The following is a 13,111-nucleotide window of genomic DNA, read 5'->3' as shown; positions in this document are numbered from 1 at the left end:
TCAATACTTATGGTTCATGATTGGGTCCTAGCTAACCAATCACAATCGCAAATTGATTTGCATGATGTTCATGTTAAAAATTGTTACATATAAGCTCTGTAAGTTTACAACATGTTACAGCCATACTATCCTGGCGTCCACTATAACAAATAAAAACATGAGATTCCCCCCCCCCCAAAATATACTTTTTTTTTTTTTTTTTTTTTTTTTTTTTTTTTTGGTGTGATCCCAGTAAATCATCCCTTCTGGGTACAATTTCTGCCAATCATGCAAAACATGCCTACCAACTGTGTACACTTTCAAAGCATGACTAAGCAATTTAACCCTCCATTTTATGGCGTTATCTTTCTTTCTTTCTTTCTTTCTATCTTTCTTATCTTCCGGCCAAGTAAACAGAAGTTTTGAGCATAAAAACTTGTTTTGTTTTTTCGCACACCAGTGTGTTTTTTTGTTTGCAAGAATTACAACTTGTAGGCCTATTTTGTGGTCAAGTTTATTTCCTCAGTATTAATTTACATGCTCCCACCAAAGGTTTTTCCAGTGAGCAGGTTAATGGTTCACTCCTTGCTCATTCTCAGCCATCGGCCTCATCAAAGACAGTTCCTGCACATCAACAGGAAGTGGAGAAGCTACCACACTGATGCAGGCAACGCAGCTTGGATGGAGCTGATCGCATTCAAGACTGTAGAGATGATCGTTGACTTGAGGAAACATCCTTTGTCATAGATGCCCCTCACATTGCACAATTGCCCTGTCGTCCGCTGAGACCTTCACGTTTCTAGGAATAACAGTCTTCCCCGGACCTGAAGTCGGGGGATCAACATCAATTCCCTCCTGAAAAAGTCCCAGGAGAGGCACAGCATGCCAGAAGAACTGTTGAGTCAAGATCCAATACGTGGTAGGCAAAATTCTCTCTGACCCTCCACATCCTGGTCACTACCTCTTCCAGGTCATTCCCTCATTTAGGCGCTATCAAACAATTTGTTTTGTTTTATTGTTGCTTGATCTGAAATACATGAGTTAGTGCCGCACCTCGAATGATCAAATTGGGACCCCAAGCAAAATTGGTTGCTGCTGAAGGATGATGATGGCCGATAAAGACATGCGAATCTTGCTTGATTCCTGGTATGGTAAATAATTTTATCAACTGGGGGGAATGTATAACTAAATACGTCAAGTACATGTCGAAGCATTCACACATGACATATGATGCCTGTGCTATTCCCGATGCAAACGGCTGTTTTTTTATGCAACGCAACTAATTTGTCGATGGGGTTTGGGGGCCGACAAATTAGGGCCCCCAATGGACCATGGGGGCCGGCAAGCAGTGCATGATCTGCAGCCATAACTGGCTCGTACTACCGCAGACCAATTCTTTGTATGTTTCTACATATTCGGCCAATAAAGATGATTCTGATGACAATCCCACAAAGTTGTCATGACTCGAGTCATGCAGGAGGAAATGTTTGGGTCTTGTCTCATGTCTGGGGTCACACTTGGGGTTGAGTTTGAGTTCATGACCTGTTAATCTAGTTTCAACTAGTTTTAGGCTGTGTGATGTTATAATGTTCGGAACTATGTAAGAACTATGTTTATGCCAGGAATCTTTAATCGCGTTACTGAAGAATCTTTTATGCTATATGATGTTTGTTGATGTCAGGAACTATCTGTAATTAATGGGTTAACAGCCAATCAGAGAATTTCATGTCAGTACTGGTACTCACATGTCTAGCCACAACCAATGAGATCGATTCACTGTCTATATAAGCTGTCTGAGAAATGTGTGTGTTACCGGATTATTGCTCACTGTTTCACTGTGCTTCTCCGCTGCCCAAGGGGGGCTTGGCATGATTCTCGATGCATTCTTGTTGTTTTTAGTTTAGTCAAGTTATGTGAATAAATAGTTAAAACCTTATTTGTGTCTGCATTTTGGGATCCAACCCTTCAGCACACGACAAAAGTAGATCATTTACTGTATATTTAACTAACAAATAACGAAAACTAGAATTCAAAAAACATTTTCATTAACAAAAAGTAAAAATGAAAATGCTAAGTAAACTAAAATGAAAAGTAAACTACATTTTACATTTACAAAACTAAAACTAACTATAATTATAGAGAAAATGTTTAGTTTTCGTCTTTGGCAATTAAATTAATACATGAGCCTTCAGGGTTGATTGTAAACGTGATTTAAGTATATTTATTTTGATATTAACCGGAATAAGGACGTTTGAAAGTGTACCGCACAGAAAGGACATCAAGGAGCAGCAGACAATAGAAAAGCACCTTCAGATGACGTCGCTCCTGGGTGACAATTTTGCATGTTTGACTTTTTGACTACAGTAGTCAAGGGTCTACTACTGTCTTTTTTACTCTTCACAATCAAAGTTTCTGCCTGCCTCGTCTACCTTTCCTGACCTCACATTTTGTATCTGCTTCACTCATGCCACAGTTGTTCCGTTTCTCAATCAAATGTAATCTTACTGCTTTCCATTTTGATAATTCACCTCAATCATACACATACACACGCACACCCACACACATTTTGGATTTGTCACTGAATAATCCACATAAGATGAATGGAAAAGAGCTCCTCCATTGCATCAACTCTCCGGCCAAAGGGACAGGCTGGACATTAACCGTAAATGTTTTTATTTGTGAAACAAACTGGACCAGCTGGAGAAAATCCACATAGGCTATGAGACTTGGGAACATTCAAATTCCAACAGAGGACCCACTTGCTGTGACGCAGCAGTGCTGATGGCTCTTGCCAACATGCCCATCAAGCCCAGATCAAGGCCAATGCCCTTCTGAATGTTCTGGTCTTTTATCTATTCACAAAGCTCTTTGCCACCACTGTAGGATGCAATCAGTGTTGGGGTCATTTCAGGGAAGCTCCCTATGTCTAACAGTCAGTTTAACAGTCCTTGTGCATTCCTCGTCCATACTGGTGGCTAGTCACTCAAAAGAAGTCAAAATACAGCCATTAATCATTAAACCTCTGGCAACAAAAGTGAGTACATCACTATGTGAAAATGCCCATATTAATCGAAAAGATCGGGTGTAAATAGGGACTGAAATGGTGTGTTAAATTTGTTCTTACAGCTCATACACTGTCATACTGGTCACTGACAGTTTGACATGGCACTTCATGGCCAAAAACTCTGAAGATATGAAAAAGAACTGTTGCACTAGTCTACCGGTACATAAAGATGGCCCCGGCCAGGGATGAGCAACTTAAATGCTGGAGAGCGCCACAATTTTTCATCAGTAATACTGGATGTCTCTGTGTTTTTTTGTTTTTGTTTTGTTTTTTGTTTTTGTTTGTTTTTTTTAGGGGAGGGATTGCGGTTGGCATTAGTCACGGGGTCACTCCGAATGTGGTCAGTGGCCACAGTTGCCCATCACTGGCCTAGGCTATCAAAAGATCGCCATCACCCTGAAAGTGAGCTGCAGCACAGTGGTCAAGTCAATCCGTCGGTTTAACAGGACATGGTCTACATGGACGTCATCCAGAAGGAAGCCTCTCCTAAAGATGACGCACAAGAAAGCCCACAGTTTAGTGTGTGCGGTGCCAATCAGGTGAGTGTGTGTGTATCTTGCCTACAGCCAAGTGTGGTGGTGGGAGTGTCATGGTCTGGGGCTGCGTGAGTGCTGCTCGCATTGGGGAGCTACAGTTCATTCACAATTGTACTGTATTATATTCAATTTCGTACATTTTACCAGATTGCTTCAATGTTTATTCATCTTCCTGTTTCTCTTTTGTAATTTCACCAAATAATATTTTTATATGGTCAATAAATCACCAACAATTTCCTTTTGTTCACCTGTTTACTCACTTATGGTTTACTTCGTGCATCAGTCACCTGCATTCTTAACGTAAAAGTCAAAATTACTGCAATAATATTAATATCAAAATCAAATCCTATCCTCCAGAGCAAAAAGGTTAATATAAAACAAAGCAATGACATTGAAATTAAAATGTTGTTCTTCTAAAAAAAAAAAAAAAAAAAGGGTTACCATAGCTTCCTTAGCACTCTCTTGCAGGTTGTTCTGCACTTTTGCTAGCTCTTCTGCAATCTCAGACATACTTTTGCAAGAAAACTGTTAGATGTGGACAGTAATGTGAAGTCCAATTTTTTTTTTCTTGTTTTTTGTTTTGTTTTTTGTTTTGTTTGTTTCCCTGTTAGGCTCTGGAATTGGATCTAAAAAATGCAGACTCAAAAAGAAGATTTTAACTTTTTATTCGCACAACATCAAGAGGAACTAACTTGACTAGACCAGAAACAACGAGAATGTTAGGGGTGGGAATCTCTGACATGAGGCCGATTCGATATGTATCTCGATACACAGGTTGCGATTCGATTGAAAAACGATTATCTTTCAGAACAGAACGGTTCAATACGGTTCGATTAAGTTTGGGAACGATACAATTTTCGATTCGATACGATTAATTTCAATATTCAAAACTTATAGTGACATTTGTTGTTTGTAAACATTAATCTTAAAACACCACAACTTTTTACAGTATCTACAAATGTGTTAAAAAAGAACAACAACAATGTCTTCTATATTTTTATATATTGAATCAATTATTTAAATGGACCGGAACAAAGGGCTGGGCGATATGACTGAAATATGTATCAGTTTAACTATTTATTAATAGTTATTGACAGTTATAATTGTTTTTTTTCTCTTCAAAATAAGGATCAGGAAAACAAAAGGTTGATAATTTAATGTTAAATATAAATATTTAACCTTTAGACAGACACCAACACAATTAAACAGAATATGTGCACATTGTGAAGTATTTCAGAAACATAAATTTAAGACATGAAATAAACCTACCGTCCAGCCAAAAGAAATATGAAGCCACCTTATGGAACAATAAATCTATCAAACACATTTTAACCACTTAATATATCCAAAAATATTTCCAAAAGTGCCCTTCCCTTTTTATCAACAATTTTTGTTTTTAACAATTTTTGTTTTTCTTTGCCATCACATTCATTTTTGGTTAATGTATGACATCTTTTTTGTTTTTTTAATCTGAGACACGATGATGACCACGGAATCACCACTGTTTATGTTTTGTTTTTTGGGCTGTCGTTCATTTTGAGTTTGATGACGTAATCGCGGGCACGTCTCAGTTCTCCTATCTGCTGCTCATGCTAGTTGTATACGTCGACAGGGAGCCACAAACTGAGAAATGAGATACTTGCAGTGTGCTTTTAGCTTAGCTGGTGTGTTGGCTGTGGGACATACCTGTGTCGTTTGAATCCATGCATTGGATCGTCACGGGAGTTATTCTTTTTGGCTCGCGCGCAGTACCAACGCCGGCCCGAGACATACAAGTGCACCGAGAGGACTCGATAGCAATGGGAAATACCGAGATGTGAGGCACCGGCTTCTGCTAACTGTCTCCATTTGCATGTTATCACTCGTTGTGCGCGACTGCGCGCGTGCCGTGTCGCGAGCACGGCGTTGACGGTAGGCGGCCCCCCTCCCCCCAAAAATAGGTGCGAAACGTCTTTGCATTACGTTTACAACATCCGGGGAATGAAGCGTCTCTGAGCGCTACTTTGCTAGCTCTCTGTAAACACGGAAGTAGCTTGAATAGTGATGCGACTGAAATGTAAACAAAACAAGTAAAGCACGGCGCAGAACTCTTGCTATTGTTATGAAAACCATAAAGCCTCACTCGCAACCGATTCACAGCAACGCGATATCCGGTCCACAGCTTTACAAGCAATGTATCTAAGGATTCCCGGCGGATTTTGTATCGGTTGACAAGTCTGCTACCGATACGGCCGTTTAGCTCCCCTTGACGACCGATGGTTCGGTCGAATCGGTTTTTTGTCCCACCCCTAGAGAATGTATCAAGAATCAAGAGACGCATAGCACTTGGGCTGTGGAGGTGCACAGAGGAACAGAAGAATAATCCGACGAAAACACACACTTCTCTGTCAGGCTTATATAGACAGCGAATCGATCAGATTGGCTGTGGCTAGACATGTGGGTAAAAGGACTTACATGGATTTCTCTGATTGGCTTCTGACCATATAAAGAGATTAAAGATTCCTGACATCGCATAGCTTCTGACGTCATATAGCTTCTTACCAGTTGAAACTAGATGCCGGTTCCGGTTACATGCTGACTGCATCAGTTCAAACAGACACTTGACCACACAATTCAATCACAGTTAAAAACAACCCTGTGAGAAATTCATAGTAAAGCTAATAAAAAAGTGAAACCTTAATAGCAATGTATTTGTAACCCTGTTGAGTTGAGTTCATCTAAAAATAACTGGTTAGCATCTCTATTAGGATGTGCGAACTTTTGTTTACTACTGAATCAATTCATCTTTGTAGGTAAATATGTGAAGCTATAATTTATTTATTTTTATATATACACCATATAGTTGGGGGTGCAGGTGTTTAGTAACAATGATTTTTCAAAATTTTGGCGTGGCCAGTGGCCCTATCGAATGATGAATGGCAGAGGTGAATGTATTCAAATTCAAACAATTCCCAGCCCTGGATACTATGTTCTACACCATAGGTCTCAAACTCCAGTCCTCGAGGGCCGCAGTCCTGCATATTTTAGAGGTTTCTCTCCTCAAACACAGCTGTATCATATCATGAGGATCATTATCAGGTTCCTGCAGAGCTTGCTTATGAATCAGGTGTGTTTGAGGGAAACCTCTAAAACATGGAGGACTGCGGCCCTCGAGGACTGGAGTTTGAGACCTGTGTTCTACACTGTTTTGGTTTTGGTCATTTGTACACCTGGCGGGGATTCCTACATTTTCAATAAATACTGGTACTGTGCCATAATACTGCATAATTAATACATTGATTGGCTGCGCGAATGCTAATATTTCGCACTGCAGTCCAGAGTGCAAAAATAATAATAATTTAGAACCCTAATTGTTTATTATAGTTTGTGTGACTTTAACATAACTTATTTTTAATTGATTTGATTTGATTTATTGAACATATAAACAAGCAAACAGCAGGGAAAAAAACAGAAATCAAAATAAAATAAAATCCCAATAAAATCATCACTCAATCATAGTTTACATGTTCAAAAGGGAGTAGGAAGAAGTTAGAAACTTATCTAGTCCTACCCCTTTTACTTTATATATCCATCCATCCATCCATTTTCTTGACCGCTTATTCCTCACAAGTGCACTTAGACATGTTCACATTTGCCAAAAACATATACAGTATACATGAATTTCTAGACATATACCATAATACCTATCTAAATCATATACACCTACTCACATATACAATTTTCATACTCTGGTCTGACATAAGTAATTTTTTTTAACTTTACTTTTAAACTTTTTTTTTTAAACTCAACAAGTGAGTCGCATTTTTTTCAGATCAATTCCCAAATGATTCCACAAATTAACACCTTTTACAGATACACACCTTTGCTTAATATTTGTTCTTGTTTTGTTATTTTTGTACCCCTTATATCATAAGGACTGTGTCTAATTTCAAACAACTTCTGAGTACTGTGGCAGAGTAAATTATTATAAACTTTGTACATTATTTGTGCTATTTTAAACTCAACCAAGTCATAAAATTTCATTGCATTTAATTTAATAAATAGTGGATGTGTTGGTTCTGTATATTTTGATCGATTTATAATTCTTATAGCTCTCTTTTGCAATTTGAAAACAGAGTTGCTATTTGTTTTATATGCATTTCCCCAGATTTCCACACAATAGGTCAGATATGGTAATAATAGTGAACTGTATAATGTATATAATGATTTCATGTTTAAAACATCCTTAGTTTTATAGAGTATCCCTATTATTTTTGACATTTTCCTTTTAACAGTTTCTATATTTCTATTTTCTATGTGTGGCTTCCAACATAATTTAGCATCAATAACTACTCCAAGAAATTTATTTTCATACACCCTTTCTATTTCAATGTATTTTGTGAGTTTCAATACTTAAGAATTACAAGCTTAAAACAAATAGCTCAAATTCTTCTCTTCTTTTTTTTATTTTTTATTATTATTATTATTTTTGGCATTTTTTAGAATAAGGTCTGGCACCATATACTATACATCAGCGGTGGCCAAGTTCGGTCCTCAAGAGCCCCTATCCAGCCTGTTTTCCATGTTTCTCTCCACTAACACACCTGATGTATGATTAGGATCGTTATCAGGCTTCTGCAAAGCTTGCTGATTAGCTGATCATTAGATTCAGCTGTGTTGAAGGAGGGAGACATGGAAAACGGGCTGGATAGGGGCTCTCGAGGACCGAACTTGGCCACCTCTGCTATGCATACATATACGATATATAAGTGCTGACTGTTAGTTGGGATGAGAAGTTTGAATTACCTTCTGCAGTGCAACAAAATCTGACTAACATATATGAAATCGGGTTGTATAGGTTGCACAGTATTCGGTGAATAAATGGGGCACATATGGGCCCCATGACATTATTTGGCTTAGGACTCCCAAATGGCCAGGGCAGCTGCTCCAGGTCAAGACTGGAACGATGCCGTCCCGTATGTGTGTGTCCTGACTTTTGGAATAATTAAAAAGCCGGTGACGGAGGATCGAAGGGCTTGCGAGTGTTCATAAGGTCAAAAGAGTTCTGAAATATATGAAGGCCCAAGACCATGAAGACACTTATAAGCCAATAATAATACCTTAAACCGATAGTTCTCGTTTTGCAGTCTTAGTCAGGACACGTGCTGCCAAATTCTGCAGTAATTGTAAGTGTGAAATGTTCTTGCAAGGCATTGCAATATTCAATTTGGTTAGTAACAAAAGCATGTATTAGCGTATCTGTTTTGGCCCGAGAGAAAAGGGGGCGAACTCTGGCTATGTTCTTCAAGTGATAAAAATCTATTTTTGTTCAATTTTTAATACCTGGAATAAAAGTGAGCTAAGAGTCCAAAATAACACCCAGGTTTTTGACCTGTGGTGAGGGCTGTAGGGAGACTGCACATATTTTAGTTAATACTTTCTTTCTCTGGGCCTCAAGACCGATAATTAAAACGTCAGTCTCGTCCTGTTTAAGCTGGTGAAAGTGTTCTGCCATCCATAATTCGATGTCAAGGATACAGTTAAAAAGCGCATCCGTTGGACTGGTGTCATCATCATACACAGAGATGTAAAACTGCGTGTTATCAGCATAGTTATGGAAATTCACTTGTGTGAGTCTCCTAATTAGGGTGAGAAGCTCGATCATCCGGGAGGGACTCAGAGTCGAGCCGCTGCTCCTCCGCATTGAGAGGAGCCAGCTGAGGTGGCTCGGACATCTGGTTCGGATGCCTCCTGGACGCCTCCCTGGGGAGGTGTTCCGGGCATGTCCCAGCGGCGGGAGGCCCCGGGGACGACCCAGGACACGTTGGAGAGACCATGTCTCTCGGCTGGCCTGGGAACGCCTTGGGATCCCGCCGGAGGAGCTGGTTGAAGTGGCTGGGGAGAGGGAAGTCTGGGTTTCCCTCCTAAAGCTGCTGCCCCCGCGACCCGACCTCGGATAAGCGGTAGAAGATGGATGGATGGATGGATGAGTCTCCTAATGTCACCACAAAGAGGGAGAATATATAAATTAAATAATAAAGGACCTAATATTGAACCCTTGACTGACCATAAAAGTTCTCTCAGTGAGGTAGGATTAAAAAAAAAAAAAAAATTATGTACAGCACCAGAGAGGCCAGCCAGGTATTTTAATACTATATCAAAAGCAGCACTCAGATGATCCAAAAACACCAACACCGTCAACTTATTGCAGTCAAGATTACACCTAAAATCATTTACATCTCAACAAGCGTCATCTCTGTCCTATGGTTTCCCCTAAAACCTAACTGATACTTTTCAAAAGTATAACTATTGGCTAAAAAGTCATTAAGCTTGTTAAAAACTTTTTTTTTTTCTTCTAAAATTTTGCTTACAAATAGGAAGTTTGATACTGGTCTTTGCACTTGCTTTGAGAAGAACTTGTACAACCACATAATTTGATTGGGACTTTTTATGGCAACTAGATATTTTTGTTTCATTTTATTTACATATTTAGTTTTTAAATTAATTTTATTATGTATTCTACAGGATATCCATTGTTTGGACAGCGGTAACTATACAAATTGCCCTACAAATTTCACAAATAAATGTAATAAAATCAAGACTTTTAATATAGTTATATAAAGTTATTTTTTTAATTATTATGAATTACCTTATCTTTTCTTATGAATCATTCATCAGCATCGTGCTCGCGGTGATGAAGTGATGAGTTTTGTTGATGTGTTGTCATGATCCCTTTTCAGGAGACCTAAAAAATGGCATTTTTGTTCAATCGTTGACATTGCTTCATCAAGGAAAGCAAACTATTTTCAACACACAAAACTGGTGAATAATTTGTGAATAATAATAATAATAATAATAATAATAATAATAATAATAATAATAATACAAGAAATAACACACATATTTGGGGACCGATTAATTGTTATAGATTTTTGGAAAAATCTTAAACTGACCAAATTCTGGCATGTGAGGTAGCCACCACAATTTGGCTCCTGGGCCACCACCCGAAAAGGCTTCATGTATAACGCTGGCCTAAATAACACCAATCAATCAATATGATTGGAAGGAAGGTACAGCTCTGCGCAGATTGCGCTTGCTGCTCAGAACCTGAGATAGGAGTGATAGGGTGGATCAAACAATTGTTTAATGCATACGGGCAGTGTTACTGTATTTTTGTTAAAATATTACATTTCAACCAATTATTGTATGAATGTATCACTTTTATTTGTTAGCTTATTAAACAAAGTTCCTTTTAAAAAAATCTGAAGATATCTCAAACTTTGGGAATGCTTGGATACACTTTGAGATTTATTTTATAAATGCAAAGTGTGTTACAAATAAAATATATTATTATCATCATCATCAGTTTAGGGGTGCTTGAGCACCCCCTATACATGCCTATTGTCTAAACCTTCTTCTTCTCTTGTTTATTTCATAGCCAACTCCCAGCAATTGCATCCATCTATTAAAGGATTCTGGTGCACTATTTCAAAACAATGAGGGTACTTGAAGAATGATAGCCACTTAGCTTCAAAGTAGTAAAACAGTGTTTCCTTAGTCTATACTTTGCGAATGTCACAACACAGGGCGCTAATCTGTGCAAAGTGAATATTGCCAGCTGGACGTGATGAACCATAGAATCAACACAAAACCCATAAGAAGGGGATAAAAGGGGGTGATAATCCCTTCCATTGAATGATTGTGGACAATACATACAACGGTCTAAAGTGTATGTTGGTTGTGAGAAATGGGGGCACATTATTATTAGTATTTTTCTTTGGACAAGGATAGTTCTGGATATCCAAACATTAATCACGTGAATTCTCTGTTGGCCTCAGTAGCGTTGCACTTTTCAGGCTAAGAAGCTGAATGGGGCGTGTGTCACTGGATAAATTCAAAACCAGTGATCAGATTTTTAACTTATTCACTGCCATTGATGGAAAAATACATCAAATGATGCATTTTTTTTGCTGGTCTGGCAATGAATGTGTTAATGATGGAAAATTCAACGCATTGTATTTAATGACATTGTATTTATTATGTATGTATGAATGAAGTTAATATTTTTGCAAAATGCATTATATTCTTAGAGATGCCTTTACAATTACATTTTTATCTCATTAAGCTCTCTGGTATAACTTTTCTAAACATAATATTAAGGTATTCAATTAGATTATTATGTACCTTTTTGACACAAAGTAAATGTGTCCAAATAAACTCGATTATTGAAGTGTGAAGTTGAACTGCATGTTAACAGTGACACTTAAACTTGGATTGATGTGGAAACTGGAGTACATCGCTGCTGGTCTGATTGAACTCAGCATATTGTTATTAGGGCCCGAGCAGCGACCGCTGCGAGGTCCCTATTGTTCCTGAAGGAATTCTTATTAGGGCCCGAGCAGCGGCGGCGGCGGTGCCGCTGCGAGGCCCTATTGTTTTTGTAGGAATTCTTCTTATTAGGGCCCGAGCAGCGGCGGCGGCGGTGCCGCTGCGAGGCCCTATTGTTTTTGTAGGAATTCTTCTTATTATTATTAGGGCCCGAGCAGCGACCGCTGCGAGGTCCCTATTGTTTTTCAAGGAATTCTTATTATTAGGGCCCGAGCAGCGACCGCTGCGAGGTCCCTATTGTTTTTCAAGGAATTCTTATTATTCTTCTTCTTTTTATTTGTTATTATTCTTTTCCGCAAACAATCACATTTTTGAGACACTAAACGTGAACGAAAACTCACCAAACTTTACACACACGTCAGGCCTGGCGAAAAATTTGATATTTTAAAGTCGCCATAGGTGATAACAGAAAAATGGCTCCATAGCGCCACCTACATAGGTTAAACAGATCCCTGGCCCGCTACGATTGTCCGACGGCTATGAAAATTGTGTGGCACCTGTAGCACATCCAGATGAACAAAAACCTCTTTGATGTGTGTACCCTAAAATAGACAGGAAGTGAGATATGAGTATTTAAATGTCCAATTTTGGCCAATTTTTGCACATTTACAGGGGTCATACTTTTGCCTGCTTCTCCTACACGGTTAATCCAATTGACTTCAAACTTGGGATGTTCCATCTCAAGACCTGGGACAACACCATGGTAAAAAATCTAAAGTTTTCGACATACTATATGACGGCGGTGGGGCATCAAATTTAGAGTTTCAAAACTCTTACTAAACGTAGTATTGCCGGTTGTATGTTTAACCTAGAGCTACGAAAATTGGTACACATATGTAACAGACTATGACCTACAAAAAAGTCTGTTGGTGCCATATGCTAAACCCAACAGGAAGTCCGCCAGAGGCGGGGCATCAAATTTTGAGTTTCAAAATTCTTACTTAATGAAGCATTCCCGGCTGTACGTTTCACCTAGAGTTACCAAAATTTAAAGACATATGTAACAGCCCTCAAGGTACAAAAAACTCTTTTTGAACCATATGCTAAACCTAACAGAAAGTCCACCATTTTGATTTACTTTGGAACGTGTTCCCATTTTTTTGGCCATTTCATAGGGGTCCTATTTTAACGAACTCCTCTTACAGAGTTTATCCGATCATCTTCA

This window comes from Festucalex cinctus, chromosome 11, assembly GCF_051991245.1.
Source record: "Festucalex cinctus isolate MCC-2025b chromosome 11, RoL_Fcin_1.0, whole genome shotgun sequence".
Classification (NCBI taxonomy): domain Eukaryota; kingdom Metazoa; phylum Chordata; class Actinopteri; order Syngnathiformes; family Syngnathidae; genus Festucalex; species Festucalex cinctus.
Note: the sequence above shows the minus strand (reverse complement) of the source record.